The sequence below is a fragment of the Triturus cristatus genome, chromosome 3_2, assembly GCF_964204655.1.
Source record: "Triturus cristatus chromosome 3_2, aTriCri1.1, whole genome shotgun sequence".
Taxonomy (NCBI): Eukaryota; Metazoa; Chordata; class Amphibia; order Caudata; family Salamandridae; genus Triturus; species Triturus cristatus.
In genome coordinates this window covers 796,890,719-796,913,649 of record NC_140584.1, presented here as the reverse complement: position 1 = coordinate 796,913,649, position 22,931 = coordinate 796,890,719, and positions in this window count along the sequence as shown.

The following is a 22,931-nucleotide window of genomic DNA, read 5'->3' as shown; positions in this document are numbered from 1 at the left end:
TTCAAGATGGTTGGAGCCTTTTCTGTCCCTGAGGGCCAGCCGACTAGCCCTGGAGTCACTCTGGTGGTCCTGTTTTCAAAGTACAGGTAAAGTCCTTTTCACACAGGCAGCAATCCTACTTGCAGCAAAGCACCACAGCAGGTCCAGGAGTGTCCAGGAGTGTACTGAAGAGTTGGGTCTGAGGGACCACTACTTATACCTGGTGTCTTTAAAGTAGGAAAAGATTCTAGACTCCTCCTCTTTCAGAGGTGTCTGTAATTTCCTGCCTCCCTGCCCTGGCCTCATCTTGTCTTAGAGCACAAAAGACTAGTGTGAAACCCTCTGTGAGTGTGCAGAGACAAAGCTTTAGTGACGTACAAAGGTTGTAAGTGATAGCTCCCCCCATCCTAACAGACATAGCCTATCCTGTCAGTTCCTATTCTCCCTTTAGTTTACTGTCTGAGAGCAATACACAAAGACCAACTGCCAGGTATACCTAGTCATGTGATGCAGGACACAGGCTGCAGGCACCAAATTATTAGAACAAGAAAATGCCAACTTTCTAAAAGTGGCACGTGCAGAACTGTGACTTAAAATCTGACTTTACCATTAATGAGGATTTTAAATCACAATTCCTCAGACACCAAACTTGTCTTTCCCAATTGCTCCCAAACAAAAATTTGCCCTTCTTAAATATAATAAGGTAACCCAATGCTATCCTATGGGCGAGATAGGCCTCACAGTAGTGAAAAAAGAATGTGTGAGTTTTTCACTACCAAGACAAGTAAAAGCACATGCCCTACTTTTTAATTACAAATCACCCTGCCCTATGGGCGTTTGAAAGCCTACCTTAAGATTGGCTTATATGTATTAAATAGGGAGTTTTAGGCTTGGCAAACAGTTTATTTTTCCAAGTAGATTTGGCAGTTTAAAACTACGACTTCAGTGTGAGCATAATTATTGCTACAAGCCCACTTGTAGCATTTAATTTACAGGCCCTGGGTATATGGTACACTAATTTACTAGAGACTTATAAGTAAAAATAAATATGGCAATCAGGTATCAGCCAATTTTACCATGTTTTAGAAAGTGAGGACAAGCACTTTAGCACTGGTTAGCAGTGGTAAAGTGTACAGAGTCATAAGGAAAACAAAAACAAATTCAGAAATATATGAGGAGTGAACCAAAATGTGTGGGGTGACCCTGCAGAGATGGCGAATTCTAACAATAGTGCAGTAAATTAACAAAATGAGGGGTTTCTCTTTATCATATAAATTATGGTTAGTGCTCTAAAAAGCTAAAACGAAGACTCATTTTCCATGGGTTATCAAATATCTTCAATGTCCAATTCAGTAAAATATTCTAACGTGCAGAGTGAAACATGTACTAACAACACCAACAGTCTGTCAATGAACTAGCTAGTAATCAACTGCAGCATCACCACAAAGTTCTAATGAAGTTCTAGAGTGCTAACATTTTGTATTCAAGGCAAAAGTAAGGCACTCCTGAGCGTCATTTTGTTGGAATAGGAGCTGTTGAATTTAAAGTCTTTCCTGGGAAGCAGGCAGAAGCAAATGAGCATTGAGATGTTAATGCAGACACGAAAACACGCAGGTTAAAAATGTGTGGGAAGGTATGAGTTTTTAATCATTTGAGGCATAATGTATTTTTAAAGTAGCAAAAAAAAGTTAAAAATAGAATTGTCTGCAGAAATACAACATTCCCTTTCAACATATGGTTAAGAGCTTCTTAATTTTGAAAAAGTAAAATTTTGGTAGACAAATATATATGTATTTACTAAAAAATCAAGGATTAAAGTGACGTGAAAGGTGGTGGAATTAGCTAATGCTAAAAACCCAAAAAACACTGAAATACACCAGGTATAGTTTAACAAATTAAGTTTAACATGCAAACAATCATGCACTGCTTATAATCTCACATAGTACATCACTAATTACATGTTAAATGATATTATTGGTGAGATCAACAATGGCATCTGAGACTTAGCCTCCAACTAGACCCTGCATCCAATCCACATAGAGACTTGAAGTCTGGTTAGGCCCTGCACCCACCCCTCCACAAATGGCCAACCCTCACTATGCATAGACTAGGTGGTATAGCCTTCCTGCCTTTTCCCATGTTGATGGACAGTTTACCAAAAGGCCCCTGAAAGCGTTTCCCCCTGATTTTGGTGACGCGTTCTTGATGGCAAGGAATATGAGGACATCTCCTCCAAACAAAGAAGCACTTACTTTATAGAGTTAACAGGAAGTACCTCTGTTTGGTTGAGATTCTCCGCTTTGTAGTCTCATCATGTTCTCTTGACAAGGATTCATGTTATCAGAACAATCACATTGCCAAAATTACATGTACACAACGTCACTGGAGACATTACTCCATGGTCCTTTACACAGCTGTAGTGTAGAATATGCACTAGACATTTACCTAACAAGTTAGCACTTACTAATTAACCAGTATAATTTATCTTCTTGAAAAAATGAGGTTCCATTATGGCATGTTGCTTCTGTCACAGAAATTAAACCTCACGAAGAAGCAATTACAAATATAAACACAGCGGGTACTCCAGTTGAAGCTCCACTTAAGTAAAGCAGAAATGATCCTAACTTCTTGATCTTTGCAAAGGCAAAGCAAGTGTGTTTGCTCTCGTATTCCTCGTTGAAAAATTCTATGAAATCCTGAATTTGAAAAAAATAATATCTTTTTTTGTGTGGAGATTTATATAGCGCGAACGCGACCTGAAGGTATTGGGGAGCTTTACGTGAGCACCAGTTACGTTACACAAGGACACATTCTTTTTTTGTGGTAGACACGGTGAGATTAAGCGATTTACCCAGAATCACAGGATGTGGAGTCGACCCGAGGCTCGAACCTTGGTTTCCGAGCTCCAAAGTTGGCAGTCTAGCCGTGAGACCACATCCTCTCCTTATGGGAGAGAATGTGGTCTCATGGCTTAATGGAGGTGAATTCTTCGTTGATCTATTGGAGCACAATCTGATGTGTAGTGACTGTGACATACACCCACTCAGAGACATACATAGGCACTCATAGACCTACTATCAGACCCACACAGGCATTCACACACCCACTTACATACTCACACAGGCACTCAACCCACTCATGCACTCATACAGGCACTCACTGACCCACACAGGCACTCACACGCCCTCTCACAGACCCACACAGCTACTCACACACCTACTAACACATCCACACAGGCACTCACACACCCACTCACACCACTCACTGATCAACAGACATGCTCATACACCCACTAACACACTCACTAAGATGCTCATACACCACCCACAGACCCATACAGACTCTCACACACCCAGTAACTGACCCATACAGCCACTCACCCCGCAACTTGCAGCCCATACAGCTACTCATACATCCACTCACACACCCATACAGCTACTCACACACCATACAGCCACTCACAGATCTACCAAAACACTCACTCACAGACCCATTCACCCACTCACATATCCCTCACTGATCTATACAGCCACTCACACACCAACTTTCAAAGGTGACAAGTTACAGTTAGGATATATCTTCTTTTTAGGTCAAGCCTGAGCCAGCGCTCATGCGCTGCGCTGCGAGGCTTCTTGTGTTTACGCCGTGTGGGTCTAACTTCTCCCACACACTGGATTGGCTTTTGCGTGTATCTTTCAATAACGAAAGCACACAAATGGCTAAAGGCAGGCGCATGTCCCACCTCTTTTTTTGATGTTCACTCCCATGGCGTTTTGCTCTTGGGAGCGCGCAGCGGAGCGCAGGGTGGCAGCTGCATTCCTCATCCTCGTGGGTTAGGTTACTTTCAATAATGTTCACTCCCACAGAGTTTTGCCTGCTGGAGCGAGCAGACATGCTTTGTTGCCTTCTTCCCACTGCCCACCCTCCCTCCCATTGTGTATGTAAAGCTTTGGCCCCAGGAGCCTAACCACATGCTCCTCTTGTTTAACTTTTTGTTTATATAATTTTAGAAGGAAACAGGTCTCAGTTTGCATCCCAGTTTCCTTTTTTCCTCAGTCAGATGTGTCTTCAGGTTGCACCTGTGAGTCTATCTGGTGCAGGAGCGGTGTCCGGTACGAAAGAGGCCACGTTCACCCCACAACCCCTTCTGTCAGTCTGTCTATATGTAACATACAATGTTTTATTAAGATACGCAGCGTGTATTGTCATTTATTGCCATTGGTGACGATGCGAGAGTAGCAGCCCCAGGTGGGCTGTGCACCCCGGTTCCCTCGACGATGTAATAAGCAGCTTATTATCCCCTGCATGGATGGGTTACACTGTGCCATATCTACATGTGCAGTAGTTGTAAACCAGGGTGTTTTATCCCCAAGACGAACACGGGGTAAACCCATTCATTCAGTGAGATAACCCCACTGCTGTACGGTGATACATCTGGTGTGTGACCCTCTAGGGACTCAGCCGTGCTTTCTGAAGCAAGTTACACTTTAGTGATCCAATTGTGAATATATATTTATTGCATTTGTTCCAAATAAGCTTTATTCTCAGCAGTAGAGCAGTAATTACAATTATGTATAAATATGCTCACTGTGTGATATGAAGTTTATGATCATGTGTGGGGAGCAGACATGACTTGGAAGAAGCCAAGCTCAGAATAGGCTATTAACCCCTTCTCTCCCTCAATAAAGGTAATAAATACCACACCACCACTCTCTGCCAGTATGTATATGGTTTAAATTGTGGCATTTCTTCCAATCTGTTTGTTGTAATAAAATGTATTTAAGCTAAACCAGCATACAAGGTGTTAACTTTGTGCAGCAGGGTAAAATCATATTTAGGAGGCCGTTGTAATAAGCAGTCTGTGAGGAAATAAACAGGCTTTAAGCGCCTGACAAATGAAAGTGAAATCAAAGGTTACAGGGACATTATTCATAGGCTTAGATTTCACTGATACAAAAATATTGAAATTCAGCAGTTATAGTTTCCTGAGCTAACTATAAGTTATGCCCTCGCAATGCACTGCTTAGGAGTTCACATATCACATCAATTATGACATGGTCAGTGATATCACTGATGACATCACTAATTACATCTCAAATGACATCACTCATGACATCACTGGTAACATCATCCACAGAACTATTTGCACACCCACTCACATCCCCATGAAACAATTCACACTCACACACACACAGGATCATTCACATACCCATTCACAGACACATACAACCACTCACACATCCACTCACTCACCCATACAGTCACTCACTCAGCCAGTCACTCACCCATACAGCTACTAACAGAGTTACTCACTCACCCATACAGGCACTCACACACCAATTCACTCACCCACAAAACCACTCAACTACCCAATCACATATCCATACATTCACCTATATAACCACTAACATAGACACTTACTGTGCAGTACAGCTACTCACATACACACTAACTTACTCTCTCAAACAGCCACTTATCCATACACCCACATACACACCCAGTCACTTATCCATGGAGCCATTCACACAGCCATCAGTCCCGCATACAGCCACTCACACACCCACTCACCCACCCATACAGCCACTCAGTCATGATACAGCCACTCACACACACAATCATCAACCCAGACAGCCACTCACACAGCCACGCATATAGCAACTCACACACCCACTCACCCACCATTACAGCCACTCACAGAGACTCACCCACCAATATATTTACTCACACACCAAGTTATTCACCCACACAGCCACTCACTCACCCACTAACACACCCATACAGCCACTCAGTCAGCCACTCACACACAGTTTCAAGCTGTCACAGCCACCCAGGTGACATATGTTAGAAATAGTATAACTCAGTAGTACAGAAACAATAGTAATTTAACTTATGCAGTAGTTTAGCATATATCGTTAAGTCTCAGAAACTTTTATGAAACACTTACACTCACAGGATAATGTCATCAGTGATTTCATTTGAGATAACATGAGTGATGTCACTGACCATGTCATGAGTGAATGTAGTAAGTGAGGTCATAGGCAGTGTATTACGGTGGTGTAAGTTATAGTTAGGTCAGGTAACTATACCTGCTGAATTGCAATGCTTTTGTGCGAGTGAAATCTGAGCCTAACTCTAATGTCCCTTTAACCTTTGCTTTTTTATAGTGAATATATATGTATATATTACCTACTGGCAGTCGCCAGTAGGTAGTTATAGTTAGGACCTAGTTTCCAGAGGAAAAACGTTTTTTGTTTTCCCAATAACTTTGGCGCCGGATGACGAATCTTCGCGAAGTTTTCAAAACTCGTGGGTCGCTCCTGTCAGCTCATATCCTGAAAATTTCGGGGTGATTCGCCAAGCGGGGGCCGAGAAGAAAGGGGGGTCCCAAAACGCATTTTCTCCATTTTATTTCCCATAGGAAACTTTAGACACTACTACAGCCCGAACGGCGGAATGGAATTACACCAAATTTGGCAAAAAGGTAGCCCTTGGTTCAGAAAGAGACCTTTTTTAAAATGGTGTTAATCCGTTCAGTAGTTCCTGAGACATTAAAAAAATAAGAGTCAAAAAATCAATTTCCCATAGGAAACTTTATGCAAGGCTACAGCCGAAACTACTGAACGGATTTACCCCAAATTTGGCAAAAAAGTACTGTTTGGCTCAGAAAGTGACCTTGTTAAAAATGGTGTAAATCCATTCAATAGTTGCTGAGAAAATCAAAAATAAAAGCTTTGATATTTAGAGGCGCGGAGGATCCAAGGACCCGCACGGCGGATTCGCGCAAAATCCCGACCACAAGCTTTATTCTAATTGGCTGTCAACACTCCAAACCAGGAAGTGTTGGCAGCCATCTTGTGACTCGGTAACTGAGGCACAAGAAAACAGGGGAAACAAAGGTGAAAAAAAGCAAAAGAGGGCAGGGTAGAAAAACCCTGACCATCTAGGAGGTCCCAGAAGGACCCCAGGGCAAAAAAAGCTTCTTTTTTTTTTAGAAAAATAGCGGGATGCACGCTGGGTGCGCGGATCTAAACAACATTTTTTTTTTTAAACGAAGTGAGGGCTTCCTTGCTTTGTTATTTTTGAGCCCCCGGGTGGGCCAGGTCCTGGGGGGATTTGGTGATTGTAATGCGGGGGCCTTTGGGGACGCCACCTCCCCGGGTTGGTTTTTTATAAAAAAAAAAAGAATCCTGTGTGGGGTGCTCGAGCCCCCCCCCCCACACCTCAGTGGACCACCACCTCCCCGGGGCATTAACTGTTTAAATGCGGGGGTCTATTTTGGACCCCCGAGCCCCGGGGACCACCACCTCCCGGGGCTTTGGAAAAGTTGGGAGCCCTCCTCCTGGAACCTTTGTTGGCCCAGGGGACCGCCACCCCCCAGAGCCAGCTCCTGCAGTGTCCCGGGGTGCCCACCCCCGAGATACTGCTGTTTGCTATGGTAGGGTGGGAGCACGTCTCCTGCCCTACCTTAGCAAACTCCGCTTTGAACTTTGGAAGAGAGAGCAGGGAAACCTCCTCTCTCATCCAAAATCCAAAGCAGATTATTTTTCCACACGGGGAGCGGCATGTTAGCAGCTCCCCATGTGGAAAAGCAGTGCCAGCTTCTGCAGGACGCAAGGAGCTGGTGGGACCGTGGGGGCATTGGGGCTCCCCCCACGGTCCCCAACGAAGTGGCTAGGCCCCAGGGGATGTGGTCCCCAAGGTGAATATATATTACTGGTAGGAGCCTTTTTTAACAAAAAATTTGGAGTCGCGACCCTAGCATGGTGCTCAGCGCAGCCCCCTGGTGTGAACGCGAGGGGTGCTCGACTCCCAGCGGGGCCCCCTGGTGTGAACACGAGGGGTGTGCGACGTTCGAACGTGAGGGGTGTGTGGCTCCCAGCGCGGCCCCTGGTGTGAACGCAAGGGGTGCACGACTCTTGAATGTGAGGGGTGCACAGTTCCCAGCGTGGCCCCTGATGTGAACGCGAGGGGTGAGTGACTCTTGAACGCGAGGGGTGCACGGCTCCCAGCGCAGGCCCCTGGTGTGAACGCGAGGTGTGCACGACTCCTAGTCGCGCTGGTTGCTCAACCCCCAGCAAAAAAAAATAGATTTTTTATTATAAACCTAGGTTATATGTTTGGATCTTGGGTGGCTCTAAAAAGAGCCCTTGTGTTTATTGGGAGATTTTTGTAGCTATATGTAGGTGCCAATGCAGACTCTTAAGTTTTTGAGAATGACTCTGTTGCCCTTATCTGTGAAATGTACACCATCACTCCTGTAGATGCCATCCATATCAAAACGTAGATTGTTGTTGTATATGGACCCCATACTATGGTCTCTGAGATAAGCAGAAACAGCGTTATTGACATTTTTTCTAGATTTCTCAATCTGTGGACAAAATTGATTGGACCACTTCCATTTCTGTCTTTGGCATATGTTAAAGTAGACAAAGGCAGTTTGGGGGAAAAACAACATCAATTCAGCAAAGGTGTCCTTTATTAGCATTTCCAGACCTACCACAGTCAATGTGCCTAGGTCATTGCCACTACAGTGCACAATCATGAGGTCAGGGGGTTGGAGGTGCATAAATGTTTTAACCAATGGCATCAATTGGTGCCACTTTAATCCTCTCTTTCGAATCCATTTAATATCTACATTTTGCAAAGCTACGTCTTTGTCGATACCGCTGCTTTCAACATACCTTTTGCACCAGAAAACATAGCTGTGCCCAACAATCCACACTGAAAGCATCTTGAAGGAATCTCTGTAGGTAATTAGAAGATGTCTGTAGCTGAGGTGGCAGGTGGTAGAATGAAATCTATCTAAAATGGTGGACAACATGCTGTTTTTAAGAAAGTAGAGATTTGATTGGCTGTTTAAGAACACTCTACATTCAAATAAGGGTGCATTTTACTTTGTTTAGAAAGCATGTTTCTTATTGGTTATTAAGAAATGTTTGAAAGGTACAGCAGAAAGGATAAGGGCATGCTTTGCAAAGCCAACCACACCTGCTGTTGTCATTTGCAACGTGGAGAGGTGTGGCTCACTGGTTAGAGGCGGCAGACCTGTAAGCAGAGAATCGGCCAGGGACCAGGGTTCAATTCCCGATGCGGCAGGTTCGTGGACCAGGGTCAAAAACGGACTCGATAAATCTCGCCTCGGCACCTACTCTAACCAGGAACACACTCGGCAACTCTGGGCATTAAGCTTGCCTCATCTCTACAACGGCCCCCCACAGATGCCGGGGATGCCTGGTTTCACCTTGGAGATGCCCAGAAAGGGACCATTCTCACAGGGAAAACCAGGACGGGTTCCCCAGCGGTCTTCAGCGCCAGGATACTCCATGGAGTCACAGTGCGCTTTACAAGTACACCCACATTTACATTTATATTGTGTGGTGAACTTGTGACCTGGCAGCTAAGTTGAATGTTGCATGACCTGTTGCTATGGAAACTGACATTAAGGCCAAGGGGTGAAGATGTCAGTTGAAAAGTATTATTCTCTATGACTAATGGAAATTCGTTTTTCAATTTGAAAAACACTGGGAAGCAATGTCATTTGTGGGTTATGTGTATATGTATGGAAAATTAGAGGGAAAGTTTGCCATTACTGGTTTTACATTGGAGAGTGTGCTCATCTACATTCTCTGTGAGTAAAAGAAAATCCTGACTGAGTGTGCGAGATTTTTCATTCAACAGATTTATTTAAAAGGTGAGTTATATTTTTAAGAGATTTATGTCATATAGATTTGACATTTTTATGAATCTCTGCTGGTTAAATTAATGTATTAAATGTACAGATATATATTGGGATAATTTCTATTGTATTTGAACTTTGTTTAAAAAATAATATGTGCACTAATATATATTATTAAGTGTCTTGAAAGGTATAGTTGAATGATGCTTCTTATTTATTATTAATTGGTTAAATATGCACGAAGAATGTGTATTTTCAAAAATGTTCATATAAGGTGCAGTTTATTAGGCATGCATATTTCTTCTCAGTAAAAATGTATAGTTTAACAAAATGGCATTATTATAGATATTTGGTAAAATTAGGTACAACTGTGTTGTTTGCAAGATGATCATATAAGGTGTTAATGATTACAATTCTGTTATTAGTTTGTACAGTTTGTGTGGTTTTAGAAATCCTCATAAAAAATGGTGCTGTTGATTACTCTTCTTAATTAAGTCTGTTGAGAAGTTCAGGTTGATGATGTTGCATATTTCTAGCTTTAATTGGCAATATGTAGTTCAAAAGAAAACCACTACATTTTACTCTCTCTGGTATGTAGTAGTTGTCTCTTTAACCCCTTCCCCGCTCATGACGGAACCACTCCGTCATGAGCCACGGGTGCCGTGTGCTCATGACGGAGTGGTTCCGTCATGCTGCGGCCGTTGGCCGCCGCTCCGCCCACGCGGCGCTAATTCCCCGCCTGTGCGGGCGATTAGCGCAGTGGGCGGAGTCGTAACGGAACCACTCCGTCATGAGCACAGCTCAACTGTGACTCATGACGGAGTGGGTCCGTCATGAGCACAGCGCCACCGCGCTGCCCCCAATCCCCCCCCAGTGCTGCGGTGGAATTCCTGCCGCAGCCAAGGGGTTAAGTAGATAGTATGTCATGAGTCATGTATTTGTTTAGATTGTATTTATATAGCTGTATCTATATTTACTGAATTAATGAGAGGTACCTGATAGATTACAAGAATGCAAAGGTAGTGAATATGTGATTTTATAAGTACATGAGAAGTGTTAATTGTGGTTCTGCAATGTCTAAGTTCGTAGTTAGTATGTAGGTAAATGTGCAAAATCTATACAGTCCCATAACCCCCAGCAGCCTACTGACTAACTCTTGCAAAAATCCAAGTAGTAGCCGTGCAGTTCAGTAATCACAGTGTCAGTCTCCATCCACTCTTGCAATCATGTTGACAGAATCATGTCCTTATCTAATCGCTGTGACGAAACACAAGCACTTATAAACTCACCCTGCTGTCAATTACCAGCACTCTATCTACCCAGTCACTGTCCATGCACTTGTACAATGACTCAGGCATTAACACACGCAGTGCTACAGTCAAATGTGCACAATCTATGCAGTCCCCTAACCCTCTGCAGACTAATTATTCACTCCTGCAATAATCCAGATAGCACTCATGCAGTGCCTCAATCACACTGTCAGTCTCTGTCCACTCTTGCAATCATCCTGACAGAACCATGTCCTTATCTAATCTTCAAAATAGTTCAAAAGAAAACCACTACATTTTACTCTTTCTGGTATGTAGTAGTTGTCTCTTTAAGTAGATAGTATGTCATGAGTAATGTATTTGTTTAGATTGTATTTATATAGTTGTATCTATATTTACTGAATTAATGAGAGGGACCTGATAGATTACAGGAATGCAAAGGTAGTGAATATGTGATTTTATAAGTACATGAGAAGTGTTTTTGTGGTTCTATAATGTCTAATTTCATAGTTAGTATGTAGGTAAATGTGCACAATCTATACGGTCCCATAACCCCCTGCAGCCTACTGATTCCCTTCTGCAAACATCCAAGTAGTAGCCATGCAGTTCACTAATCACAGTGTCAGTCTCTGTCCACTCCTGCTATCATACTGACAGATGCATATCCTTATCTAATCTCTGTGCCGAAACACAAGCACTTATAAACTCACCCTGCTGTCAACTACCAGCACTCTACCTACCCAGTCACTGTCCATGCACTTGTACAATGACTCAAGCATGAAGAGACACCGTGCTACAGTCAAATGTGCACAATCTATGCTGGCCCTTAACCCTCTGCAGACTACTGATTCACTCCTGTAATAATCTTGGTATACTCATGCAGTGCCCCAATCACACTGTCACTCTCTGTCCACTCTTGCAATCAACCTGACAGAACCATGTCCTTATCTAATCTCTGTGCCGAAACACAAGCACTTATAAACTCACCTTGCTGTCAACTACCAGCACTCTACCTACCCAGTCACTGTCCATGCACTTGTACAATGACTCAGGCATTAACACACACAGTGCTACAGTCAAATGTGCACAATCTATGTTGGCCCTTAACCCTCTGCAGACTACTGATTCACTCCTGTAATAATCTTGGTATACTCATGCAGTGCCCCAATCACACTGTCACTCTCTGTCCACTCTTGCTATCATCCTGACAGAACCATGTCCTTATCTAATCTCTGTCCTGAAACACAAGCACTTATAAACTCACCCTGCTGTCAACTACTAGCACTCTACCCATCCAGTCACTATCCATGCACTTGTACAATGGATCAGGCATGAAGAGACACCATGCTAAAGTCAAATGTGCTCAATCTATGCAGGACCCTTACACCCTGCAGACTACTGATTCACTCCTGTAATAATCTAGTTAGTACTCATGCAGTGCCCCAATCACACTGTCACTCTCTGTCCACTCCTGCTATCATCCTGACAGAACCATGTCCTTCTCTAATCTCTGTGCCGAAACACAAGCACTTATAAACTCACCCTGCTGTCAACTACCAGCACTCTACCTACCCAGTCGCTGTCTATGCACTTGTACAATGACTCAGGCATTAACACACGCAGTGCTACAGTCAAATGTGCATAATCTTTGCGTTTCCCATACCTTGTGCAGGCTACAGATTCAGTCGTGTAAAAATACTGATAGTAGCCATGCAGTTCAACAATCACACTGTCATTTTCTTTCCACTCCTGCTATCAACCTGACAGAACTATGACCTTTTCTAATCACTGTGCTCAAACACAAGCACTTATAACCTTGCCCAACTGTCATGTATCAGCTCTCTAACTATCCAATCACTGTCCATGCACTTGTACAATGCCTCAGGCATTAAAACACGCAGTGCTACAGTCACATGTGCACAATCTATGCTAGCCCCTAACCCTCTGCAGACAACTGATTCACCTCTGCAATAATCCAGATAGTACTCATGCAGAGCCCCAATCACACTGTCACTCTCTGTCCACTCTTGCAATCACCCTGACAGAACCATGTCCTTATCTAATCTCTGTGCCGAAACACACACACTTATAAACCCACCCTGCTGTCAACTACCAGCTCTCTACCTACCCAGTCACTGTCCATGCACTTGTACAATGACTCAGGCATGAAAAGACACCGTGCTACAGTCAAATGTGCACAATCTCTGCAGGCCCATAACCCCCTGTAGACTACTGATTCACTCCTGTATCATGCAGTGCCCCAATCACACTGTCACTCTCTGTCCACTCTTGCTATCATCCTGACGGAACCATGTTCTTATCGAATCTCTGTCCTGAAACACAATCACTTATAAACTCACCCTGCTGTCAACAACTAGCACTCTACCTATCCAGTCAGTGTCCATGCACTTGTACAATGACTCAGGCATGAAGAGACACCGTGCTACAGTCAAATGTGCACAATCTATGCAGTCCCTTAACCCCCTGCAGACTACTGATTCACTCCTGCAATAATCCAGGTAGCAATCATGCAGTGCCCCAATCACACTGTCACTCTCTGTCCACTCTTGCAATCATCCTGACAGAACCATGTCCTTATCTAATCTCTGTGCCGAAACACAAGCACTTATAAACTCACCCTGCTGTCACCTACCTGCACTCTACCTACCCAGTCACTGTCCATGCACTTGTTCAATGACTCAGGCATGAAGAGACACCATGCCACAGTCAAATGTGCACAATCTATGCAGGCCCCTAACCCCCTGTAGACTACTGATTCACTCCTGTAAAAATCTAGGTAGTACTCATGCAGTGCCCCAATCACACTATAAGTCTCTCTACTCTTGCAATCATGTTGACAGAATCATGTCCTTATCTAATCTCTGTGATGAAACACAAGCGCTTATAATCTCACCCTGCTGTCAACTACCAGCACTCTACCTACCCAGTCACTGTCCATGCACTTGTACAATGACTCACGCATTAACACACGCAGTGCTACAGTCAAATGTGCACAATCTATGCTGGCCCCTAACCCTCTGCAGACTACTGATTCACTCCTGCAATAATCCAGGTAGTACTCATGCAGTGCCCCAATCACACTGTCACTCTCTGTCCACTCTTGCAATCATCCTGACAGAACCATGTCCTTATCTAATCTTCAAAATAGTTCAAAAGAATACCACTACATTTCACTCTTTCTTGTATGTAGTAGTTGTCTCTTTAAGTAGATAGTATGTCATGAGTTATGTATTTGTTTAGATTATATTTATATAGTTTTATCTATATTTACTGAATTAATGAGAGGTACCTGATAGATTGCAGTAATGCAAAGGTAGTGAATATGTGATTTTATGAGTACATGAGAAGTGTTTTTGTGGTTCTATAATGTCTAATTTTGTAGTTAGTATGCAGGTAAATGTGCACAATCTATACGGTCCCATAACCCCCTGCAGCCTACTGATTCACTCCTGCAAAAATCCAGATGGTACTCATGCAGTGCCCCAATCACACTGTCACTCGCTGTCCATTCTTGCAATCATCCTCACAGAAACATGTCCTTATCTAATCTCTCTGCTGAAACACAAGCACTTATAAATTCACCCTGCTGTCAACTACCAGCACTCTACCTACCCAGTCACTGTCTATGCACTTGTACAATGACTCAGGCATGAAGAGACACCGTGCTACAGTCAAATGTGCACAATGTATGCAGGCCCCTAACTCCCTGCAGACTACTGATTGACTCCTGCAATAATCCAGATGGTACTCATGCAGTGCCCCAATCACACTGTCACTCGCTGTCCATTCTTGCAATCATCCTCACAGAAACATGTCCTTATCTAATCTCTCTGCTGAAACACAAGCACTTATAAACTCACCCTGCTGTCAACTACCAGCACTCTACCTACCCAGTCACTGTCTATGCACTTGTACAATGACTCAGGCATTAACACACGCAGAGCTACAGTCAAATGTGCACAATCTATACAGGCCCCTAACCCTCTGCAGACTACTGATTCACTCCTGCAATAATCCAGATAGTACTCATGCAGTACCCCAATCACACTGTCAGTCTCTCTCCCCTCTTGCAATCATCCTGACTGAACTATGTCCTTATCTAATCTCTGTGCTGAAACACAAGCACTTATAAACTCACCCTTCTGCCAAGTACCAGCACTCTACCTACCCAGTCTTTGCCCATGCACTTGTACTATGACTCAGGCATGAAGAGACACGGTGCTACAGTCAAATGTGCACAATCTCTGCAGGCCCTTAACCCTCTGCAGACTACTGATTCACTCCTGCAATAATCCAGATAGTTCTCATGCAGTGCCCCAATCACACTGTCAGTCTCTGTCCACTCTTGCAATCATCCTGACAGAACCATGTCTTTATCTAATCTCTGTGCCAAAACACAAGCACTTATAAACTCACCCTGCTGTCAACTACCAATACTCTATCTACCCAGTCACTGTCCATGCACTTGTACAATGACTCAGGCATTAACAGACGCACTGGTACAGTCCAATGTGCACAATCTATGTGTTTCCCTAACCCTGTGCAGACTACTGAATCAGTCTTGTAAAAATACTGATATTAGCCATGCAGTTGAGCAATAATACTGTCACTCTGTGTCCACTCCTGCTATCAACCTGACAGAACTATGACCTTTTCTAATCACTGTGCCGAAACATAAGCCCTTATAAACTTACCCTGCTGTCAACTACCAGTCAAATGTGCACAATCTATGTGTTTCCCTAACCTTGTGCAGGCTACTGATTCAGTCCTGAAAAAATACTGATAGTAGCTATGCAAGTCAGCAATCACACTGTCACTCTCTGTCCACTCCTGCTATCATCCTGAAAGAACCATGTTGTTATCTAATCACTCTGTTGAAACACAAGGACTTATAAATTCACCATTCTCTTTTGTTGCACTACTCTAATGACCCAATCAGTACCCATGTACTTATGTAATGACCCAGGTACTAATATATCTAGTCTTACAATCATCTATCCTCTATTGATGCAATCCTCTAAACAGATAAACACTACTTATTTAGTTCTATGATTATTCAGTTAGTATCTGTGTCTTGCAGTAAATGGATTGTGATTTTAAAACAAAGTGTTTAAATGGTTTTTATATGCAACGTGTTTCTTTAGTAATACAATAGTATATTTTATACATTTATTTTAATAAAGTAATGTATATATATATATATATAATTTTCAGGTATTGTTCATCGTCATTAAAAAAACCTTACTATGACTAGAATAATACAAAAGAAGAAGCAACAAAAAAATGAGTATTATTTGAAGAAAACTGAACAGCAAAAAATTAGATGAACTACAACATGTGGAAAAAAGAAAAAGTCTTCTGGTAAGAGAACAAAAGAATGTATTAAAAAAACTTTCAAAGGCTAAAAACAGTGTGCACAATGTGGAACGTACAAAGAATGCCCCAACAACAAAGAAGAATAAAAAGAAAAAAACAGAAGTTAATGGAAAAATGCATTCTGAAGAATCAATGTATGGTAAAAGGAGAAAGAATCAGTTTGAAGAAATTAGAAAGAGAATGTTTTACAATAGAGTTGTTTTTAATTTGTTGAAAGATGTGAAGAAATATTTAAAAAGATCAGAATTTTATAAAAAGGAGAAACAGATTTAAACTATTGTTGAAAAGGCTTTTGAATTAAAAAGGAAATTATTCATTTTAGTTTTAAACAGAATTCGATCACTAGATACGCCAATAAATGTTATGAAGGCCAAAAGCAAAAATAAGAGAGTAATTAACAAACTTTTGAGATATTTGTTTTGGTGAATGGAAACACAGTTCAAGTTCAGAGCCTTTTTTAATGAAGAGAGTTATTTCCAAACCAAGTCATTATTGCTTGCAGTTGATACCAGTGGCCGTGCTTATGAGGTTAGAAATGGTTGTCCAATTGAAAAAGAGAAGATGGTTCCCAGAAATGTAGAAGAAGTGATAGCTGATGAAGTTCTAGGGAGACGTACTAAAGCCCCAGTGTATACTTGGGATTGTAGTAGTATTTGCAGTATACAATAGGAATCTATTGATATTTTACGGAATTTCTTACCAGAGAATAGTAAAAAAAAAGTGTTAAACAAAAGATTAAGATGTTGCAAGGACTAGATCCTTGCAGAGTGAGAAAAAATTCTGGTTTGCAAGGTCATTCTCTGGCTTGTCTTTCGAGAAAAGTATGTCAAAGTGTTTTTCATCATTTTAGAATGTTAGCAGTACATCATTCTCAAATGCGGAAGTTAGTCATAAGATTGTATTACGCAAAAAGTCCAGCAATAATTTTAAATGAGTTAAACAGTGCTCTTTTGCATGGGTCAGTATCAGATGTAAAAAAGGTTTGTGATGAAATAGAGTTTCGTTACTTTGGTCCTGAAGAAGAGAGTGGACAAAGTGAGACATTGATAGAAGTAGGTGTTGAAGAACATGTGGAAAATAGTAGTACAGAGAAGTTTGAAGAACAAATTACAAAGTTTAAGGTAATTTCGTGTGGAAGGCCAAATTATACTTGTATTTGTTGTCGACGAACTGACTATAAAAATCAAACTAGGACTGTTGATCTCTATTTAAAAAGAGAAAATAATGATGAGTGGAAGGAATTTGTTGTTAGAGAATTGCTTTGATTTGAGTACTGATCAGTGTATTTGTAAATATTGTTATAACAAATTAGACGATAATAAAATGCCTGCTAGAGCTGTCCATAATAATCTAGAGTTGGTAACTATTCCTCCAGAACTGATAGATTTAAACACATATGAGTCTATTCTAATTCAATGTGTGCACCCATTTCAGGCTATTTTTCATATGGAGCCTAAAACAGGTAAATTGCCTCCTACAGATTTACAGAGATGATTTAAAGGTCGAGTTGTATATTTACCTCTAGATTTAAAGAACAATATTGAAACTATTGGTGTAGAGAAAGAAGAAAGTGAACCACTAGTTATTCTAGTTAATGGTGTTCCCACTAAGTGTAAGATAATCTGGCAGGAATTAGTGGATGTCAGGAAAGTGCAAAAGGCAACATTAAATCTTATAAAAAACAATGATTACTACAAAAATGTGTTTGTGGAAGAAGAAATACTTTTAGGAGATGATAGTGAAATGTCAAATGATCAAATTGAGAAAGTGGACATGTCCAAAAGTGAAGAAATTTATGAACATTATAGTGTACATCCACTTCATTCAAAAGAAGTGATGGGGAATACTATTAAATTATTCCAGATGAAGAAAGCGATGGGGACTCCCATGAGTGTTTGGGAATAAAGGGCCAGATGTAGGTAACTTCAATTTAGCGAGTCCTTAATAGCGATTTTTACCGAATCGCTATTAAGGACTCGCTGAATGTAATGTAGGTAACATTCCTTAATAACGAATCGGTAATTGAGATTCGTTATTAAGGAATACCTACCTATTCATTCCTATGGGCTAGGAGGCCCATATGAATGAATGGGAAGATATTCACCATTAGCGATTCGGTATTACCGAATCGCTAATAGCGGGAGCTATTTCAAGGGTGCCAGGGTGTCCAAAGGACACCCTGTTGCACCCCTTAAATGGGCATGTGTGCACATGTGGCGCACATACATGCCCTAAGGGCATGGATGTGTGCCACATGGCACATTTAAAAAAGCAAAAAAGTGCTTTTGCAAAGGGAATCGCTACTTACCACCAACTTGAAGTTGGTGGTAATTAGCCATTCCTTAAGGCTGAAGTGCACTATTTTAAGTGCTACGTACATTGCATTTAAAGAATCGGTATTTCCGATTTCTTAAATGCAAGAGCAAAATAAGGAATTGCTATTTTGCGAATCCTTATTTTGCAAGTAGGTTTCAAATCACCTACATTGCACTCAGCCAACTACCAGTCGGTAATGCAGAAATTCTGCGAATTTCTGCGTTACGGATCGTTTTTTTGCCACCTACATCTGGTCCAAAGTTTGGAAGCTTGTTGTTTTCCACAGCTGTTCCCAACTGGTTAAGGTGGACGATATGACAAACGATCAGTACAGATTCCTGCATCAGAATATCGGACAACAAGATTGTATGCAGAAGATGCAAGATTTTGACAATGTATCCCATATATATTTCATCTTTTGTTTGAGAATGACTTGTCTGGACTTTCATCTGCAGTCAACCACATATTAAAACAAGCATTGGCATAGCCAATAGGTCTCGCCTTTGGGACCTTATAAGTGTTTAGCCATGCAACAGTTGCATAACTAAATACTTATAAGGTCCCAAAAGCAAGACCTATTGGCTATGCCAAGCGGCCATGCGGCCGCGAAAGTGAAAGTAATCGCGGTCAAGCGCGGCGCACGTGCCCGCGCACATACACTGTAGCTCTAGGCTGGCCTGGTAGCACTTTTTGGAGCCCTCTCAAAAAGTCTCGCCAGACCAGCGCATGCGCTGGGTCAGGTGAGACCTAAACAGGAGTACATCTTCAAAATGTTTCTGCATATGAATTTATGGATAAAGTTCATCAGAGAGACGATCATTTAGAATCTCAACTGATTAATTTGATGGCATGTCAGCGTGGTACTAATGAGTATTGGTATTGTCGTCATGGAGAACTTAAATGCATGCTAAGGAACTTAGGAACTCCTACGTGGTTTGTTACCCTAAGCTGTGCTGAATACGCTTGGGATGATTTACTTGAATTTCTTCGAGAGGCAAATTCAAATATTAAAAATATTGAACACAAGACACTTGGAGAATTGTGTTCTTTGGATCCTGTAAATGTATACAGATATTTCAATCATAGATTTTAAACTATAATGTCTTTTATCTGCAATAACAAGAATCCTTCTCTTGGAGAAGTTATTGAGAGAAAGGAGTATCAAGCTAGAGGTGCTCCTCATATACATATGCTTTTATGGCTCAAGGATGCACCCAAATTTGGTACTGATTAGGATGACACTGTTTTGTCTTTTATTGAAGATTATGTCACATGTGCTATACCAAAAAGAACAGCCGAAAAAACTTTAAGGCAACAAGTGTTACGATTCCAAAGTCATCGATGTGGCAAATACTGTCGACGGAAATACAAATCGAAGGAAAAGTTTTATACCAAATGTCGTTTTGGATTTCCACGTCCAGTAATATCCAAAGGAAGAGTAAACAGTTTCATGTCAGCAGTGAGACATACCATCACTAGAAAATCACCCAAAAATACTTACAATTTGAAAAGAAGTGAAGAATCAAAGTATATCAATGATTATAATCCAGTTATTCCGTCAATGTGGAATGCTAATATGAATATCCAGTATGCTGCGGATAATTCCATTGCTGTTGCTCGGTATGTTACATCATACATAACAAAATCAGAAAAGACAGAGTTGAACAAAATTTGGGAAGAAATTTCTCACGAGAAGAGTCTTAGTAAGAAATTGTACAGTTTTAGCTTGAAGATGTTATCTCATCGAGAGATTGGAGCATACGAATGCTCGGATCGGTTGTCATCTGCAAGTTTATATTCAAAGTCACGAGCAATAATTCGGGTGAGTCTAGGTCTTGCTGCAACGCAAAATAGAGTACTTAAATCTATACAAGAAAACAAATATTTAGCAGTAAATGAACCGGAAAGTACAGATATTGTCAAAACAAACATGTTGGATACGTACTATCCAAATAGAAGTTGTCATCTTGAAAATATATGTCTCTATGAAGTGCTGTAATTTTACAGTTTTAAGAGAAATACTACAGAAAACATAAATGAAGGAAAATATGCAGTGATTGGTTCAGAAGGATGTTTAAGAGGAAATCTGATTAATCATAGAAAACGGAGTTGTAACACTCCTGCTAAAAGAGAATTTTACTATTTAGCTCTTTTGCAACTGTTCAAGCCTTGGCGTACGGAATTGGAATTACTTGGAGATTTTCAATGCTATGAAGATTCTTTCAATGCATGTAAAGATAGCATTGAATGCACAGTTTTTGCAAATTATCTCAAAATGCTGAATGAAGAAATTGATCAAGAAACTACTATTGCAGCTGAGATTGCTAGAGACAGTTCTCAAGACAGTCAAAGTTCTGCTTCACTGAGTCAAGATCCACTAGGACAACCAATTCTTGAAAATGAAGCAGCAATCGCCATGAGTGAAGTGAAAACAGCAATGCATCAAGCTCAAGAAGATATTATGGACTTAGGAAACTTGGAAGAACAACTAAATATTGAACAGAAAGAAATATATCAGCATGTGAGACAGCAGATCGACCATGGTTTTCTTGATGAAAAGAAAGAATGCACATGCACATCATTTCAACCTATCCGGATGTATGTCAGTGGTCAAGCTGGTACAGGAAAAAGTTTCTTAATTAAAGTTTTGGCCAGCTATCTACAGAAAACAACGGACTCACATTTGTCTTGTGTTGTAACTGCTCCAACTGGGTTGGCAGCACACAACATTAAAGGAATTACATTACATCGTTTACTAATGCTACCTGTAGAGCATGAAAATAAATTAGAATATCGCAAGCTATCTGGAGAAGCTTGTTAGGAAGTTTTAAGTGTGCTTAAGAAAATGAAACTTCTGATTATTGATGAGGTGAGCATGGTCTCAAACTTAATGCTTGCCTTTGTGCATTTAAGAATGCAGCAAATTTTAAAAACAGAATACGATGTCTTTTTTGGAAGAAAACGTGATAGTTTTTGGTGATCTACTGCAACTTACTCCTGTAAAAGGGCAACCAGTACTTAAAACGCTTGTGCATGAAGACACCAGAAAATCTTTGGGAAGTGTTGGAAACGTTAACATTTGGTAATATTTTGAATACAAAGAACTCATTAAAAATATGCGACATGCAAGTGATGAAGATTATGGAACCATTCTTCAAGATATAAGAATTGGAGTATTGACAGAACATGGCAAACAAGCTTTGCAAAGTCGGATACTTACAAACTTGTTTCCAAATGAAAATATAGTTCCTGCAAAAATATACAAAATATTTGCAGAAAATAAATATATAATCTGCTTAATGGCAACACTGAGACAGTGTTCTACATTCAATAAAGAGCTTTTAAAGCTTGAAAAGGAACAAATAATACAAATGGAAGCCATTGATAAAATAGAGCATGAAGGAATTACTATTATTTTGAGGGAAAAATTAAAAACAAAATTGGATTCTTTGGAAAAATCTATATCTAAAACTGCTGGTTTAGAAAAGAATTTATATGTATGTGTAAACTGTCGGGTTATTTTACGGCGTAATTTGGATGTGGAAAAAGGTTTAGTAAATGGAGCAATGGGAAAAGTTGTTGATTTTGTTAATTATCAAAAAAGAGATGGAATTGAATGTTTGAAAATCAAATTTGATCAAATTGAAGAAGTAAAACAAATTGTTCAATGTTCTGTTCGTTTTTTGCTTGTTAAAGATTTGTATGTTCGTACCAAACAGTTTCCTCTTTCTTGGGCATATGCGGTGACTATTCGCAAATCTCAAGGTTTAAGTGTAGACAGTGCTTTGGTAAACATTGGGAGTACAGTATTTAAAGAGGGTATGGCATATGTTGCTTTCTCCCGAGTCAGAACTTTATCTGGATTGCATTTGATTGATTTTGATGAGAGAAAGATTAGTGCAGATGCAAATTGTGTAAGAGAGTCTAATCGGTTAAGAAGACTGTATGCTCCCATTTTAGGTGACTATCCTGTATATGAAAAGCTGTAGTAGGTCGAAAAAGAAGATATGATAATATCTGTAGTGAAGTTAAAGAGAAGAAAACAAATCAAGATAATGTTGAGATTCCAAGCAAAAAGAAAAAGGACACTATTGAAGAGATTGTTGGATATCAGTTAGAAAATAGTTCAGGTATCAACTGCTATGCTAATGTGTCACTTTTTCTCGAAAATCTGCAACAGCAAATTATGGAGAATCGAGAAAAAAGGTTTTGTTCCATGTTGTATTCTATTTTTGAAAAATTGAGATCTGATAAAAGTAAAATCCAAAGTGTTTCTGATATTCAGAATCTTCTGG